At 37.4% G+C, this 18235-nt stretch overlaps 1 protein-coding gene across 1 annotated transcript in view; it reads right to left on the reverse strand.

Annotated features, from left to right (window-relative positions):
* Positions 1-18235, reverse strand: part of NELL2 (neural EGFL like 2) — a 147992-nt gene that overhangs the window by 43932 nt on the left and 85825 nt on the right. The window lies entirely within an intron of this gene.

Here is an 18235-nt window from a genome sequence, read left to right on the forward strand (position 1 = left end):
ACTATGTGGTTTGCTGGACAAAAACTTTATAAGATTATCTAGGGTGAATAACAGCATTCTCAGGAGATAGTACAGACCCACTAGACCTTGTGATGTACAACACAGCAATGGCAGCTGGGGGGATCCGTTTTACTAATTTTATTACCTGTGCAGAGATTTTTGCAGAACTCAGTAAAAGTTAACATGCTGTCTATGAGGTGTGTCACCTACCTCCTCCTCCTCTCATTTTCCTAGTGTTGTGCAACATCAGCCCCTATCCTTCCTATTGTGTATTTCATTATTAAAAATAAACAGAAGATCTATATAGCATTTCACACTTGTGTACTGCAAGCCTTTGCCAACTTTGCAATGTTTATCTTGTGCATCCAAATTCTGCAAACATCTAAGAAAAAAAAAAAGAACAAACAGAATCCAACACAACAGCAAAAAGGAATTATGACTGAGCTGCATCACGTACTTATGGGTAAAGAATATTATGCTGTCAGTTTTCCCAAACCATTCATTACTAATATTGGAAAGTAAGAGATCACTTTTGAGCCACAGAAGTGCATAAAAGTTCTGAATTCTTGAACTCTAATGACTTTTTGTCACCTATCTCACTCCCATTGATTCAGTATAAATCCATAGATAGAACCATGGTGACCAGCTGACAATTTGATGTGGCAGTAACAGTGACAAGAGATAAGCATTACTTGAATTATCAATACTTAACACATTTAAATGCCCACTTACAGTTTATCTTAATTACAAGCTTCTTTTCCTCATACAGTTCATGTACAAGACAAAAATTAGTATTAATTATATAGGCAGTTTGGAAGACTTATTCCATTACGATCATTAGAGAAATGACAGATGGTTAATTTCTTTAAAGAGTCCGTATTAGATAGTTTAAACTCTAATTAGCAGGGTTACTTGTCTCAGTATATGCACACTATTTTCAAGGAGCAAATGCTGTAAAATTATTGATGACTATGCTATCATTTCTCTATATTTAATTTACATTTTTGTATTGATACTACCCAATTCAAATATTCCCCAGTTCATTTTTCTATAGGTACTCCCTAATTCAAATGCAAAGTGGAATCCGTGCTTTAATCACTCATGGTTACCATCAAACTCTATACCCTTAGTTAACACTGAAGTCATTAATCATTAATTAATGACCACCAGCAGCTGTCCTCTGTTCAAAGCTGAATCTAGGGATATGAAAATCCAGGTTGCCCTACAATAGTCTATTCATTGCTAATCTTGCTAATTGATTGATTTTCACCTTCATCCACTCCCATATTTCCATCCTGTTCTTGGTCCTCATTTTCTAATTCTTTCTTCAGAAAGAAAACAACTATTTTTATAAATCTATGTCCAGAATTTTCCTATTTTTCCCCCTTCAATTATGTTTATAATAAAAATAGATCTGGGATGTGCATGTTCTATTTTCAAGGTCTGTTTAGAGACAATACTGCTTTCTGAAATGCTGTTTCTGTCTGTAATTACTTAGTCCATTGTTGTTCTTCAGGGAGAACAGCTGCCATCATCTCATCCAGATGTCTACTTCTCTCTTTTATATATTAGCTTATTCACTTATTCTATATTTGGTGTTAAGATGATAAAAAAGGGAAAGAAATAAACTACAACAAAATCTTAGGAAGAAAGTCCAATTGGGGATACAGCCAAAATCCACTGTTCCTTTTCTTATCCATTACAAGAAAGCTGCAGGACTTATTTATACTATAAAGGGGAACTATATTATTGGCAGTTATTGGCTAAGGATTAAAAGTAGCTACAAGACGCTTGAAGAAGAGAAGGCAAAAACATGGACCCACACTCCTTGCTCCACACTCCATGAGGTTAGGAGTGCTTTGGAGAAAGCTCTGAGGTGGCTGCGGCTCTGAGGAGACTGGAGATAGGCAGGGATGAAGCTGGCATTTTGGTGTTGCACATGTGCAGCTTGAATTCATTCAGTTTAAGTGAAGTCAGACCTGTCCTATTCCAGTTTAATAACCGGAACTGTGGGACATTGATTTACCTAAAAACAGTTCTGCATCAAAGTCCCAAATACTGATGATTATTCTGGTGGCTTATCACAACTGAAAGGGTTAGCTAAACTATACTGTGTTGCTGAATTTGTTTTGCACACTCCTGTGACTGTGTGAATAATTTATTATATATTTAACTACCCTGATATTCTAAAAAAAAAAAAAAAAAAAAGAGAGAGAAATACTGCATATTTACATGCAAATATAACTTCCAAAAATATGGGACGTTCTAATCCTAGTAAACACTAGTTTTTTTGAAAACATATTTTAAGACAAAATTCAATTTTACATATTATTTCACAACAGACTCATCTAGCAAAACTATTTCACATACCAAATCCTGCAAGAGGCATATATGTTTTTTTTTTGTTTGTTTGTTTGTTTGTTTTTATCCTCTCACTTGGACTTTAAGAATTTCTTCTTTACAGAATATTATGAAATTTTTCTTTGAATAAAATCTCTTTTCTTTAGTTTTTGGTTATTCCTGTTCTGGGTATTCCTCCTAGACTGAAGAAATGTTTTAACTCCAATAACAATAAAATGCTGTAAGTCCAAACTCTGTAAGTCCAATAATATATTTTATGGCTTTAAGAAGGGTATACATTTCCCCCAGAATTTAACTTGAAAAGCCCGACACACAGCTTGAATGTTGACCTTCCTTCCTGTGATATCTGTTCATCACAAAATCAGTGCTAAGATCTCCTTGAACACAGGGAAGACAAAGATATTCTCAGTCCCAGCCACAATAGGTAAGTTGATGGCTAAAATACATATTTTCAGGCAGGACTACCATTACTTTCTCCATAGCTCTTGAACAAATTGTTTAAACATTTTTAAACCCACATATGTTTCTTCGACCTCAGAATGTGTATTATAATCATGATTTCCAGTTTCATGGAACGAGATATATTTTTGCAAAATACATTCTCATGGAGGGTTCTATTGTACAATTAATCAGTATTACTTCACATAACATCCTATAAGTTTTTACACTTTTCAACCAGTCAGGCAGAGGAAATATATTGAAGAATATTTAGTATGACAGCTAAAGTAAAGTAAGCTTTATTTCCAGTTTCCTCCATGTCTGCCATTTTCTGTATTCTTCCTTGAACAGAAAATTTTAAGGGAAGGATTTTCTAAAGCACTTAGCATAGGCCTGTTTCCCCTAAAGGAAAATCTGTTACTCCCACTGATTTCAACTGTAGGACTGTAATGCAAATGCAGAGTAACTGAAAATCCCACTTTAAGAGATTTCAGTCTAGACATAAGGTCTGTGACTTTGTCAGAGACTTCTTCTTTGCCTTAATTCAAACTGATCTCTTAATATATTGTCTCTTGTCATTGACATTCAAAATAAGGTTTCTATGTTTTAAAAGATATTTCATCATCTAGATTTTCTCCGTTTATTTATTTATTTAGATTTAGCAAGATGTGTTATTTGGTCCTAGGTGGTTTTGTTTAAATTCCAACTTGTATTGTGCACTAAACCTCCCAGGTACTTATGATAAACATGCTTTCAAAATCTTCTGTTATATTGTCAAAAGTGACAACGATAGCGAATTCTGCATCTACAGGAGTGCTCCCCATTTTATTGCTAGTAGAACAGCCAGACTGGAGCTGTAAATATCCTACTCAGCCAAGTGAAAAATGTTTATTTTACTTCTCCTAATGCCAACCCTTTTAATTTACTGTTTCCTTACTAAAAGTAAAGAATGTTATACAAGTCTGCCACAAGCAACAGATACTTGTATTGGATACTTGGCCTCCATCCTATACATATTTCTGCTATACAAAGAAAGCGGGAAGTAGCTCTCAGACTGCTGCTGAAACTCATAACTTGCTACCTCTTCTTAGATTACTCTGGTTAACAATCCATCTACACAGTCAGAGGGCTCCACAAAAACACCTCTGAACAAAACAGGTTTTTTTCAGCATGGAGATAACAGAAGGATGGATATACCATGGGACAGAAGAAAGGTGTCTAAAACCAATCAAGTACTGTCCAAAGTTGGTCTGATAAACTAAAACTTTAGTACGAACTCTCTGGAGACATCTGATGTCTCTTTTCTACTCTTTTTGGGACATCGCCATTACCAGAATTTGTCAACTGATTTTCCAGGGGGCTCCTAGGTAAATTACAGTTACAATATAGCTATTATCATGGACAGTGCTCGTGAGGTGAAGAAAATGGAACACACTACAGTGGTGGATGAATTGCTGCTGTTGCTTTGCTCCTGATCTTTTTTTTTTTTTTCCCCTCAGGAATCTGGAGCAACTTATCTAACCATAAATATTAGGGAAAAAAACTTTTTTTTTTTGTTTTCCTTTCCTCTTATACAGTAGAGAGATTTCTTAATGCATGAGATACTTCACCTTATTTCCCTGGAGGTACCGTGGCACAAGCACTCGGATGACTCACTGGAAGTCAAGCAGGACAGTGCTATTTTTGATAAGGTAACTGTAGTGTTTGTGGCTCTCAATGGGGAGAGTAGACCTTCCTTCAGTGTTGCTCACCTAATTGAGGAAAGGGTTCTCTACTTGAAAACAGGGAAAAAAATGTGCTATAACAGTGGTAAAGCAGAATGATACTGATGCTTTGCTCTTAGGTCAGCCTTAACACTGTCTCTAGTGATGCTCCTGATTTTCCCTAAGGCAGATCCTTCTTGGTAGTTTACAGAGGTACACCAAAACAGCATAACAAATGCATCATCACAACCACTGCACCTAAGTTGCTTTCCCTGGAAACAAATTGGTTGCTAGTGCCAACCAGCCTTACAGATAATTATTTCTGTATTTTTTTATATATTGATAAATATTTGCAAAGGCACATGTTAACAAAATTTATGTATCTGAAAAATTCTGCCATCAAATCTGCTATCATATTTAAGAAAACCATTAATTGCTCTAATAAGCAGAAACGAGATGACAATAAATCTTCATTGCTGTTTAGGTCTAAAGTATCCAAAATACGAATTAAGAATCAAACCACAGAGTTAAGGAAAAAAGCAAGCCTTGACATGATATTCCATTTTCCTAATACTACAGTCATCCCAGGATGAACTCACCTTTGTCATCCTACCTCCTTTACATATTTCCCATTTGAACAAGTTAGAATTAAAGTTGAGATTCTGTGAGCAACTTCAGAGGACTTCAAACTAATGTGAAACCCACTCCCTGAAAGGTGCACTAAGCTAATAGTACACCTTGGCTACTCATAGCAGACTGGAATATATGTGCAGAAAAAAATCAACCACATTCTCTACTTACTTCCCAAACATTAAAATAATGTATACAGAAGTTAAATTGAATTTTACATCTATTTCCACCTTCAAAGAACTAGGAACAAAGTACTCAACTGTTCTTACCGAGCATGTATACACTCCAAACTTATGCAAAACACCGAAAAATATTCAAAAGGTATCATTCTTGATGGACATCGCACCCTTTCAGAAATCAGTCCTCTTCTGAAAAGAACTGACCATTTTATGCCCACTCTGAAAAGTGTGAAACCTTTTTTTTTTTTTTTTTAATGCACCAACACTGAAAGATTCAATAGTTTTCCAAACCCCGAACATCAAAGTTAACACTGTGTGACAGCTGATATGTTCCAAAGTCATCATATTTAGTGGTCTGTAACAGGGTAAATGACACAATTACTTGCTGTAATTACCATTGCTGACAATATATTTTCCCTGATGATTGGTCTATGTGACTCAGAGCTGCTTATCTTTGTCAGTCCAGTCCAAATCTCCATTTCCATGTGACTTGGACATTAACTTAGTAGGTATTTACAAATTAGTTCCAATATCTGCCAAGACAGATATTTGGGATACTATAAATTCATCATTTATTGCACGGTTAGGCAGTCCACCACTTTAACACTATTTTGCATTTGAAAATAAGCATGCATAATGAAATATTGTTTCCCATTTAAATCAAATGGTCATTTTTTTTATTAATATGTTGGACGGGAAACATGCTGAAACAAATAAACAAAACAAAGGAATAAAATGCCAATAAGTAAGTACATTGAGATTTTCACAAAATTCTCAATCCCAAAGCAAAACATGAGTTTAAATTTAAAAAAAAAAAAAGAAAAAAGAACAAAATATTAAGATACTTAATTCTCATTGCCTTCCCACCTTCCCATCATGATTTTAAGGAATACCTGCAGAAGACATTGGCGACTTTTTACTTAAAGCACTGTGAGTTACAGGCTTATCAAACTAGCTGACTGCAAGTGTTTCCCTGGAATACTGTACACTTTGAAAATATAAAATAGATACAATTTCCTCTTTTGTTTTTCCAAAGTATATTATGATGATGTATAAAAATAATGGCATACAAGGACAGTAGGAAACAAGCAGGCTTTTTAAGATGGTTTGGAAGTTTGTCAGAAAAAAAAAAAAAATCTACACCTACAAAATCTCCAGGTTGGACAGATTCCTATTTTATCACTAAGCTTGTTGACAGAGCTCTCAGTTCTCAAGAGAGACATCAAGATTTTCAATTTTTTTTACTGATTTGATGGGGGATGGCAACAATTTTTGCACATCCAACTATATAAATTGTATAGGGCACTGACTTCAGGAAAGTCGGTTAACATTTCTTAAATAATTTCTGGTTTAAGTTTTCTAGTTCAAACTTAAAGATGCCTCAAAACCACTAGTATTAAAAAAAAAAAAAAGACATGATAAGAAAGAACAGTTCTGTATATTGAGAATGCCCCCTGAAATAATATCAAGAACCTTTTAGAGATGCATTATTTTAAAAACAGTGCCTCACAATATGGATCTACATTAACAAAAGTGAAATTTCACCCAAGAACCTTAGTATTATGTTGTACAGGAGCACAGCATAAACAGTGATGCTCCCTTTTGTATTAACATGGCTTTTCAAATTAATTTTAATGATTTGGCCATTCTTCTTCAGGGCAGTGCCAGAGCAAAACCCTGAGGATAGGTCCCAATGTATTTTCTTAGTAGGTAGTATTTGTTCCTTCTTGTTGGCCTACTCTTTCTGACTGCTGTGGAGAGGTCCTGCCATCACCTCTCTTCTCTGCTCATTTGGGTCGACTGGCAAACACAGAGCAAATTCTGGAACTGAAACAAGCTTAGACAGAAAAAGAAGAGCAGAAAAAGCACCAAATTAGCTTTCACGGTACGCCTTCGTGCAGGAACAGCCACCGTCTGGATGCAAATTTCTGTGTGCACCAAAAGTAATATGCAGAACTAAAAATATAAGCCTTTCTTTGGGATTACACAGAAGAACACTGACACCAGATGAGTCAGTGAAGTGAATAAACCCAACATGTTTACTTTGTGCACCAAGACATTTCAGAGTTGATTTCAGCATAATTCTGATTGCAAAGAAGGACTAGCAAGTACACAGCTCGTGCTGTGGTTGAGAAGTTTGTACCACGTAGGTTTCTACTCAAGCACATAGCTGAGAGAACCAGAAAGGCTACTTCTGAATTCTTTTGGCTGTAGCAGTGAACTTCTAATTTGAAGAAGTTTGATGCAGCAAAGTAGATCTGTTCTTTTAAGTCAAAAATCATGAGTCCAAGAGACTGATAAAAGTGAGTATCATTGGTAAAAAATTATCCCAGTGACAAACCTAAGCAGGATTTGTAATAGATGATGACAAATACTAAGTCACAGTGACTTTCAGTGTTGACTGATAGTATAAAACATGGGTTAAGGAAATGGTTTGCCATTTAGCATACAGCAGGCTGATCTTCGAAAGATTTCATGAAATAATATAGGACACATAAGTTGGAGTTGCTGACTACTGGACATGCCATTTAGCATGCAGTGGAAATTAAATTATAAAGAATTAAAAGTTTCCATGCTCACAGGTTATCTGAACAGAAATAATCCAGGGATTCCTTCCTCTCCACATAGGAAGCTTCCATATTCAATCAAAAGAAATAAACTTTCAGATACAATATTAAAAATTAAAAAATGTTATGTCTCCTTTTATAAGTCTTGACAGACAATTACCCCCCTGCCTTTTCTAACAACTCTGTTACCTTAAGATCAGAAATACTTTTCAACAATAGAAAGCCAACAGACCACCAGGTCTGGCAGTAGTCATATACTGCCAGATATGTCTAATACCCTCAAAACGTGGGGTAATTTATATCATGGCCACAGTGTCTTTGACTTTTATTGTGAATTTGTAGAAAAATGCTGACATCAATATAGCATGACCACATAACCTTAAATAACTCCGCTGTTCCTTTTTAAATGCTGTCTTGCTTCATACAGGAGCTTCCATCTCTGACTGACTTTGGCTAGAGTTCCTCTGAGAACAGGCTAAGCTCTCCCAGCATGAGATGATCACCAGCTGGCTCAGACATGATAGATACGAGCTATCCAACTTCCTTGACTTATGGCTCACTCAACGAGACAGCAGCAGATTCCCATCTCCTGAGACAGAAAGATCTTTGCAACTTCAGGGAAACTATCCTCAAGGCTACCTACCATGTTCCCTTATCTTTGCAGTCTATCTTTCACAGTCTGTGATCATCCATAGAAAGATGGATATTTTTTGTAAAAGAATTAATCATCCAATACTGAAAATCACACATTCATGTATTTGTCAAGTGAAAACATTTGCTTTTTATTAACCCACACTGTATTCTACCAAAGACCCCTTAAAATGTGTTCGGTTTTGATCAGCGAAGAAATCAATCCTGCTGTAATTGCACAGCCAGATTAACAGTTGTTATGAACTGGATCAGTAACCAAGGAGGAAATGGGACTCTCCTCTTAAAAAAAAAAAAAAAAAAAAAAACTTCTTTAAAAAAAAAGTCTGGTTCCAGATTAAAACAGCCTCTAAACTAAGTTGTCAACGATAACTTGATCCAATCCAAATAAAGCATGAGTTCCTTTGTATATGATACAGCAGATATATAAAAATTACTTGTGTTGTTATCCAAGTAATGCAGTAGCATAGCAACAAGCTCTGTCTGAATGATCATTCCTCTATTAGCTTTGTGAGTTATCTTACAGCTAGAAAGAAGATATTGTACAACACAGGAGTGAATTTATCCTGAAAGAGGATTGAGAGGCTGAGGATTGTAGGCTGACATCTTATAAAGCAGCATGTAAACTGTGCCAAGTAAAGGAAATCAGATTCAAATGGGTTTTGAGTTGGAACTGCCTTGTGCTTACAAGCTAACTGCCAGGGTGTTTATTACTAACAGCAACCATGACAGTATAGCTAGACACCATCACTGCAGTGGGTTTTGGATTACCCTGTTTGATAATGGATGTGTGTTCATACATCTTTTATTCATACAATTGGGAGATAGGTGTGTGTGGTGGGAGAATCACCAAAATTAGAGATAGAAGAGACAGATGGTTCATCTTGCCCACATTATTATAAATCCAGAGCTCCTAATCACATTTTCTTTGGTGGTTTGCTGCCTAAAACGTTTCCTTACTCAAGCCACTGAACGTCACTACATTGATGCTATAACAAGCCTCTGTCAGTATTATTGCTCTATCCCTTGCATTGTACTGTAAGATTATTCTTAGCCTTGACTTAAGTAGAGTCAACAAGCTCAGCTGTAGTGCTGGAGAACTTGAGGAAAACTTGAAATATTGCTGTTCTTATCAAAATGAGTCAAGGGAAAAAACAGGAAGAAATTAGCTTTTAATTTCATAATGCCTTATATTACTATATTTCCAAATAAAAAAGCTGATATGCTATATTACTAATCTGAGATCACAGATTTTTTCTGAAGCTTCTTTGCAGCAGTGAAAGGTGAAGTGTACACAGCAGTGCTGAATAAAGTTGCATCTTGTAGCCGTATTTAGTCGCTTATTAAAATGTGGCCTCGTTTACCAATGTAATAAGCACTATCAGCTCTCATTATCTCTGCAATGACTTGTGGATGCTCTTGTGTGTCTGAAAAAGTAGGTCAATTTTATACTGTTAATTAACGAGAGATGAGTGTGCAGCTTTAAACACAGAAGCTGGATGATTTAATTCAAGTCTGGATTACATCAGTCTTATAGTTGCATTCATCCCAGGCAATTATACCAATCTTAGAAGAAGGGGTTGCAGGTGTTAAAACATAGCCCACATTCCTCATATGTAAACTAGATTTTATTTTTCATTGTAACTAAGGAGAGGCATTCCTTTCAGCCTCCCAGAACTGATTTGTGGTTACGGAAATGTACAGCTAGAACAAAAATAACTAAAAATACATGATATTGTAAAATACCCACGCTTCACAACTAACTGGAGTCTCCTACCAACATGTACTGTTACAAATCCATTTCCAGCCACACAACAGAATCCCTTGTGGACATTTTCCTGAATATCTGGAAGAAAAGTTTTGGCAGTCCAACAAAACATTTTCTCAAGTATCCCTGCATCACTTCTGCTGTACAATACAGGAAAAGGTGTGATTTCTCTCCCTGTTGATGTCCCAAGCAATTGATGGAGGCAGATGCAGGTTCATGAGCTTCAGTTTCTAGATTCCAAGAGGAATCTTTCATCTGAAGTGTGTCAGAGTACCAAAGTAAAAAAATAAATAAATAAAAATAGCTTGTGACTGTATTTCCCCCTCAGAACAAGCTGTATCTTGCAAGAAGCAGAAAATGAGCAGCCAGGCAAACCTCTAATAATTTAGGAATCTGAATGATAAACAATGTTCGACCTGAGTTATTTCAACCAAATCACAGGTCCCTGTTGGTTTTAACAGAGCTCATCTGCGCTCAAGTGATAATGATGGGCACGATTAGCATTGTAAAGACCCTGTCTCCATTTTCTCATAAGCGTTTTCAGAAGACTTACATTGTAAACAAAACATTAATGCAAAAAAAGGAGGCAAGACACAACCTTTGTCTGTATACTATACCAAAAAAAAACAGTCTTTATTTCCTGCCTGAAAGGATATTGAAAACTGGGCATTTGCACATATAAAACACATTTTGTATGAGAAGTACAAAACTAATACAGAGACTTCAAAAGAAGGGCAGAAGAGAAGCTTCTAAAGGTAACTCCCATTTCTGCTGAGGACTATAACTATATCTTTAATACTTTGTGTTCAGAAGCTGTGGAAGAAGTTTGGCAGTTCTAAAAGAAAACACCTCCCACTTGCTGGAGAGCATCATTAGCTCGGCATCTCCTGACCCAGAGCATGGAGACAGGAGAATTCCTTAGATGTTTCTTGAAAAAACTCTTTGGCACACACATACACACGCTCAAAAACCCCACCATGTATCACTGCCTAGCAAAATACCAAACCAACAGGTATCTTTGCTAAGTGGGGACATCACCAGAGCTGCTGTGTAACCTACAGAAAATCTCTCCCTCTCCAAAGCAGGCAGCGTTAATCTCTGGGAGCAGTAAAGACTATGTCTCCTTACCAACCTTACTAATGAAACACAACCATGCGTCAAAAACATTCATAGTGACATAAAATATTAACTTCTCTACAACTTCAAAAGACTATCCAACTGGCATTGACTGTAAGCCAGGCAAATAAGCTGGTTTTCATAAGACACAGCTATCTACAAAAATGGATCCAAACAGGAGGGCTTAGGGGAAGGCACAGGTTTTATTACTGCAGGCAAAGCAAGTATAAAATAAATCACAATGGTGTGGCCAGTCAGAAAACTGGAGTGATGAAACAGTAATGGCTGCATGGGGAAAAATAGCACAGAGAAAGGTGAGATAGTATTAGATGCATGAGCACTGAGCAGGCTAAATGCGACAGTCCCTTGTCTATACATTATGACCCAGTGTCTTTGCTTCGAAGACATCCTACAATATCATTAAAGAGCAGAGTACGTGGGTGAGATGTAACAACTAATGTGGAAAAATGATGCACAGTGGTGCAGGCCCTTCCCCCCCACTTTCCCCTTCATTATTGACATCCCTCAAGTAATCATTTGTTAGCATTAATGTTACCAGAATTCCTACTTTTTGCACATGCAACATCATTATGCAGCTAAATGTGTAGCTTTCTCCTTAAATCTTTCCCATATGTCAAGTCAATCTCCTCAGACCCTTAATTATTTTAATGCTGTTCTTGGAATTTCTTCCAATTTGCAACAGATTTGTGCTGCCAGTATTCCTAAGAATTAACATTTCAGGTGTCACTCAACTTGCTACCACCATGCTTCCTGGCAATTTATGCAATTATTAAATTTCATTTTACTGAGAGAGGCTACTATGAAGAAAAAAAAAATATTAATGCTGCTGAATGCATTGACAACAGTTTGAGAAAAATATTAGAAAAATCTCTGAGAGACATAAATGACTTAAATATGCCAGAGGGGGAGGCTCAGCTAGCAAGGTCCAGCTGGATACAACCCAGTTAAAGTCCAGTAAGTCCAATACATGTCCATTGCTTCTAGTAAACCCTCTGACATTTATCACCTTACCTAGACCACATGAACAGAGATATTTATTGAAGATACAGTTTTATGATCTTCATGTCTCTGGCCTGAAATCCACAGGGAGCCCTAATGCCTCCCTCACTGGTAGCTCTAAGCTCAAGGCACAGGACAGCCCTCGAGGGGCTTCTCTTGGAGGGCAGCCCCCAGCTGCACCCCTTCCACTGGAGTCACTTTCCCTTTTCATGCTGGCTGGAAAGTGGAGGGAGAAAAAATGAGAGTAGGTGGCCCATGCAACTGAACAGAAATGGGGCCTTAAAAATTGTCTTGGGCTTGGAAAATCCCTTCTCTGGGCCATGGCATGCATCTTTCTCTGCCTCAGTATGATCTAAGGAGGATGCTGCACTAAATCCCACAGAGTGTTCTTTCTTCTGCTCCATTTTGATGTGTTATTTGGGGGGAGTGGTCCCAAGACACTTGAGTTTCTTTAAGAAACTAAAGACCTCTGTTGGGACAAAATATGATTAATCATCCCATGTAGACAGCATGAACTCCTCACTCTTAGAAACAAAGTGTGAAAAAGAGAGAGCTTTCATCTCTCATTTCTTAACTTCTCCCTATTCTATTAATAAATAAATAAATAAATAAATAAGTGCAAGGAAGGTTATATATTATGCTGCTCAGAGCACTGCTACCAGGTGCAGATTATACTGCAACGTGAAACACTGCTGGTGACAATGGCTACATCCTTATTTCTAGAAAGAAAACTTTCTTTTTTTCCAGCCAAGAAAACAGCCTGTCACTTTTTGTAATCCCAGACAGAGTAAGGATGTAAGTATTACTATTCCAGAAAAATATGAAAGTATTTAGATTTAATCATCTACAACAGTGATGGTGCCACATACTGCTACACATACAAGCTATCCCAGCAGAGAGTCATGCCATTTTCTGCCTGCCTTTCCCCAGTGCAACACCATAACACTTCAGTTCCTGTGAAGCAAAGTGGATGGGGAATGAGGCAATATGAAAGTAAGGAAAGCATGGTAGCCTGGGGCATATCTTTATGCCTTTAATTTGCAGTTTGTGCGCCCATTTGGCATATGGGTGCAGCTTAGGACTCATCTCCCCTTCTCATAGCTATGATTGATTTCTGACCATAAAATCAGTCATGAACAACAGATTTCTGTGTAAATATGGTTGTGACTAACTCAATCTAACCCTGCAAAATTTGCTTCCAAGATGAATACAAATAACAAAATCTGAAATTGATGTCTTCATTACATCCTTTGTTGTGAAAATCAAAATGTAATTCAGATCTATTGTAAAACTTGCAATAAACATGCCATGAAGAAAGAGACTAGAGCTGCTTTGGAAATAGCTATTTGCTGTCTAAATCAGTCTTTTGTGCAGAGTTCTGTCAGAGGTAGATACTGCAGATTTCTTTTCAAATGTCTCATGCAGGAGAAAAATCCTTAAATGCCACTGATTTTATGTCTCTCTTCTATTTTGATCAATGACTGGCAAATTACATATGTGCATGTGTGTATCAGAATGAAACAATAAGACACTACCTTAGTCTGCTAGCAAACTGCATGGGCATCATTCACATCATAACCTGCCTAATCAAGGTTCATTTATAATTTTTCAACATCTCCTTTCTATGCTTCAGATACCCTGTGCAAACAATGACATATTAATGCCGAGCTGCAGAACATTTTCTTCCTACTTAGTAACGTTCCCAAGGATGTGCTAGCATATTTTTTGGTCCAGCTTGCAGCAAGTCAGCTATTTCATGCACAGCTACAGTTCCGCAACTGGATTTGATTACACAGCATTACAAGGAACAGTGTGACCTGAAATATATTTCAAAATTTTAACATTTAGTAACACACAAAGCCAGATGTCTTTTGTTTGCCTTATTCTTGTTATTCCTGAACTGGATTAAAAATCTGCCTCTTCTTCAGTTTCGTCAATTTTTCAGTCAAGAAGTTAAACCCAGAATTTCCAATAAGGCAAATAGATACTTGCAAAAGACTTCAAATTCTGTGGAAGACAAAAGACGTCTGAATGACTAAATTTAGTTGCACACATTGGCAAAAGCCGAAGTGTATCAGACCCTTTGTACACGAGCACTGTTACATTTGAACAGAACTGCATACTGTCCAACCACACCAACCTCAGTCCTGGAGCATGGGCTCTTGGTAGTTTTTGTAGTATGCTTGCAGTACCAAGGTGTCCCTAAGATACTCAGGATTGCCTTTGCAAACAGGAGATGTCTGTGAGGTATCCGCTTTATGGTTCTCACAAGTAGCTGACAACACACGTCCTTATAATACCCTTCCACAGCAGTTGATAGCTGATGCTATCAAAGCTGATGCTTTCAGCTATCTCAAGGAAAAGAGGAAGGAGCAATGCAGAAGTTATATCCTACAATACCCACCTTCTGCATGAATTATATAAAACAGAGACTACCTGATGGTATGAAAATGAAGATATTTTGCATATTAGTGTTTGAATTTGTTTTGAAATACCATTCCTTTACAGACATCTTTCCCACTTTTTTTTTTGCCAGATGTAAACATCAGGTTTTTGTATCAACTATGGAATACATCAGTTATTTAGTGCAGCTTCTACAATAACCTGATTATTAGAATAAAAAATAAATACGGAAAACCTAGAAAAAATCTCTTAGGGATAGTGCACAGCCCAATTTTCACAGATATGCCAAGCTGAATAGGGTGTTCTTCACAAAACGTTGCAAAATATCCCCTTAATTTGCAGACCTCTGTCTCTTTGGTCTATCATGATTTTTTTCTCCTTACTGTTCTGATTTTCTGCCAGATAAAAAGGCTCGGTTTATGCCCTTAACTTCAAGAACTAGCTTCACCATGTCAAAAAAATGAAGCTTAACCAAAATAATTACTAGCTGCAGTGAATGGGACATGAGCTCACGATGCACAGTGAGGTGTGCTGGACACAGACAAGGTGGTATCTGGATTCTCAAAGTGCAAAGGTTTCTGCTAGCTGCTTTGTACAATCATGATAAGCAGATTAAATTGATGGACCTAAATAGAGCAAATGTGAGGTTGCCTGGAACACAGGTTGAGATCCATAACATTGGTTCTCTAAACAAAACCTATTTGGAAAATGCTTTTCTTTCTCAAGTCCTAAATGTCATTTGTTTAGTTGGATGATATTATGGCTCCACTTAAATTATAAATGAAAACAAACAAACAAGTGGAAAAAAAAAAGTAAAGTATAACGAGTTTTTCTTTAAAGTACTTGCTTTAAAATACCACAATACGTTGCAAGAGAAAACACTGGTTATGAAAAGTCAGTTATATCCAAACATGACTGCCCAGACCAAAGTTTTTGTCTGTAGGACAGCAAAATACTACCATTATCACCATAAGCTCCTTCCCATTATTATTTTGCACTGATTTATTACCATGCAGTGTCCTGTAAATGCACTCAGTGTTTTTGCTATACAGAGCTTTTGCTGGTTCTCATAACACAGAAAGTGTCTTCAGGAAAGACAATTTTAAGCAAACTAGTAGTTTAAGACTTTTACAGATTCCACGTCAAAGACACAGCAGCATACCTTCATTACTTTTGTTCACTTCACCTCGGATTTATATCTGGGCAAATGGATGCATACGAAAGTCTCATAAATCAGGAGCAGTAATAGGTGGCAAAACCATTAAAGAGAAAAGAATATGCTGAGGGGTGGAAAAACTATAGCGATCTCGTGCAAATACATACACTTGCCATTTGCTTTAATACAGTGCTGTAATGTAAATGCTCTCAGTGTCACTCATATAGACTCAAACAAGCACAGAATGCCATTTACTGATCAAGCCAAATGACTTTAAAAGTCTCCTGGTTTTCACTAACTTTTTTAAAACAATTGACCTTCCTCTCTCTAGTCGTTTGGTGGATATGCCATGCAAGTCTCACAACTCTACCTAATTCACTAAGTGACCAACACCTCCACTGGAGGTGCTCGCCATAATTGTGGAACCAGAAGAAAACACATTTCTTTTGACATATAGACTTAACTATGTTAGGTTGCCATTAGTGGAAATTCTGCCACTCAGCAGTCATTGCATTCTCATGATTGCCTCTCAGTATCCAAAATCCACTCCAGGAAAACTCCAGTTTCCACGTCACAGCAAGTGGCATTGCTCAGACATACACAAAGTCACTGCACAACTTAAGCTTCATCTGGCTTAGAGAGCCTTAAGATTTGAAATTTTACAAACTATTTCACCTACTACTTCACTTCCTTTTGCATTAGCTTTTCCCTGTACTGTCAGGGAAAAGGTGAAAGAGAAATCATTCATCTTGTCATCCATCAGGCTGATTCCAGTAGAAACTATTATTTACAAATGTAGAGCCAAACTACTTTTGGAATGGCAGATCTGTAATGGATTTCTAACAAGTTGTCCTGGTTCCAGTTAGGACAGAGTTAAGTAGCTCATAGTAGCTGGTAGGGTGCTATGTTTTGGATTAGGATGAGAAGAGCGCTGATAACATGCTGATGTTTTAATTGTTGCAGAGCAGTGTTTACACCAGGCCAAGGACTTTTCGGCTTCTCGCTCTGTCCTGCCAGCGAGCAGGCTGGGGGTGCAGCAGGAGCTGGGAGGGGACAGACCCAGGACAGCTGACCCAAACTGGCCAAAGGGGTATTCCATACCATCTGACGTCATGCTAAACAATATATAGGGGTGGCTGGCCGGGGTGGGGGGCCGGCTGCTCGGGGATAGGCTGGGCATCGGTCAGCGGGTGGTGAGCAATTGCATTGTGCATCACTTGTTTTCTTACACATTATTATTGTTAATACTATTACCATTATCACTATTATTATTATTATTGTTATTATTATTTTCCTGTCTTAATAAACTGTCTTTATCTCAACTCACAGGCTTCACTTTCCCGTTTCTCTCCCCCATCCCAGAGAGGGAGGGGGGAGGGTGAGCGAACGGCTGTGTGGTGTTTAGCTGCCAGCCGGGTTAAACCACAACACAAGTTTTGCCAGTTGGATTGTCCAGAGTTTTTGGACTAGACTGAATTTCACAACAGCACATTCCAGCAAACAAGAGGAATACCGCATGCAGAGCATTGAGAAAGACCTTTACTGTATTTATAGGTACCATATGCCCCTGTGAAGTTGTTTATGATGGCTCACCATTTGTCGAGTTCAATGAGAATAGCAAATTAGGGGAAAAAAAGTGGAAAAAATATCACGGTGATTTAGTTAAACTCAGTCCTAAAATAATCTCAATGTTTACACTCAGCAGGTAGTGAAACTCAATTGAGAGTGTGGAAAACATGAGAGAATGACCAGAAACACACTGTCTGCTTCACGAAAGACCTGCTGCAAGCAGCCTATACCTTGGTCATTCAAGAACAGGGCTTACTGAGGTTAAAATAATGCTTACCGGTGTACGTAAGAGCAATGCCAAGTACAGGTAGCACCGTATGCACAAAAATAACACATATATGATTTCAAATCTATGTCCCTAAGTGCTGCGCATGCTTGGGCAAGCCAATTACACTAGATTATGAGGAAGCTGTTTCTGTGCCAAGCCATATCACTGATGCCAATAATGACAAGACAGAAAGGACTGTATTAAATAAAATAAAAAATGAATTTCACACTGCTGGCTCCATCATTCTGAATAGTCTCATACACTTATAGATGATGTTGGTGTTAGTTAAAAAACATGAGCTCCAAGAAAGTTTTACTGAACAAATATAACCTTTTATAAAAAGAGATGATGCATTCCCCTGTGCACACAAAATAGCAGTACTATTTTTTTCACACACATTTTTCTTCAC

This window comes from Anser cygnoides, chromosome 1 (assembly GCF_040182565.1).
Source record: "Anser cygnoides isolate HZ-2024a breed goose chromosome 1, Taihu_goose_T2T_genome, whole genome shotgun sequence".
Classification (NCBI taxonomy): Eukaryota; Metazoa; Chordata; class Aves; order Anseriformes; family Anatidae; genus Anser; species Anser cygnoides.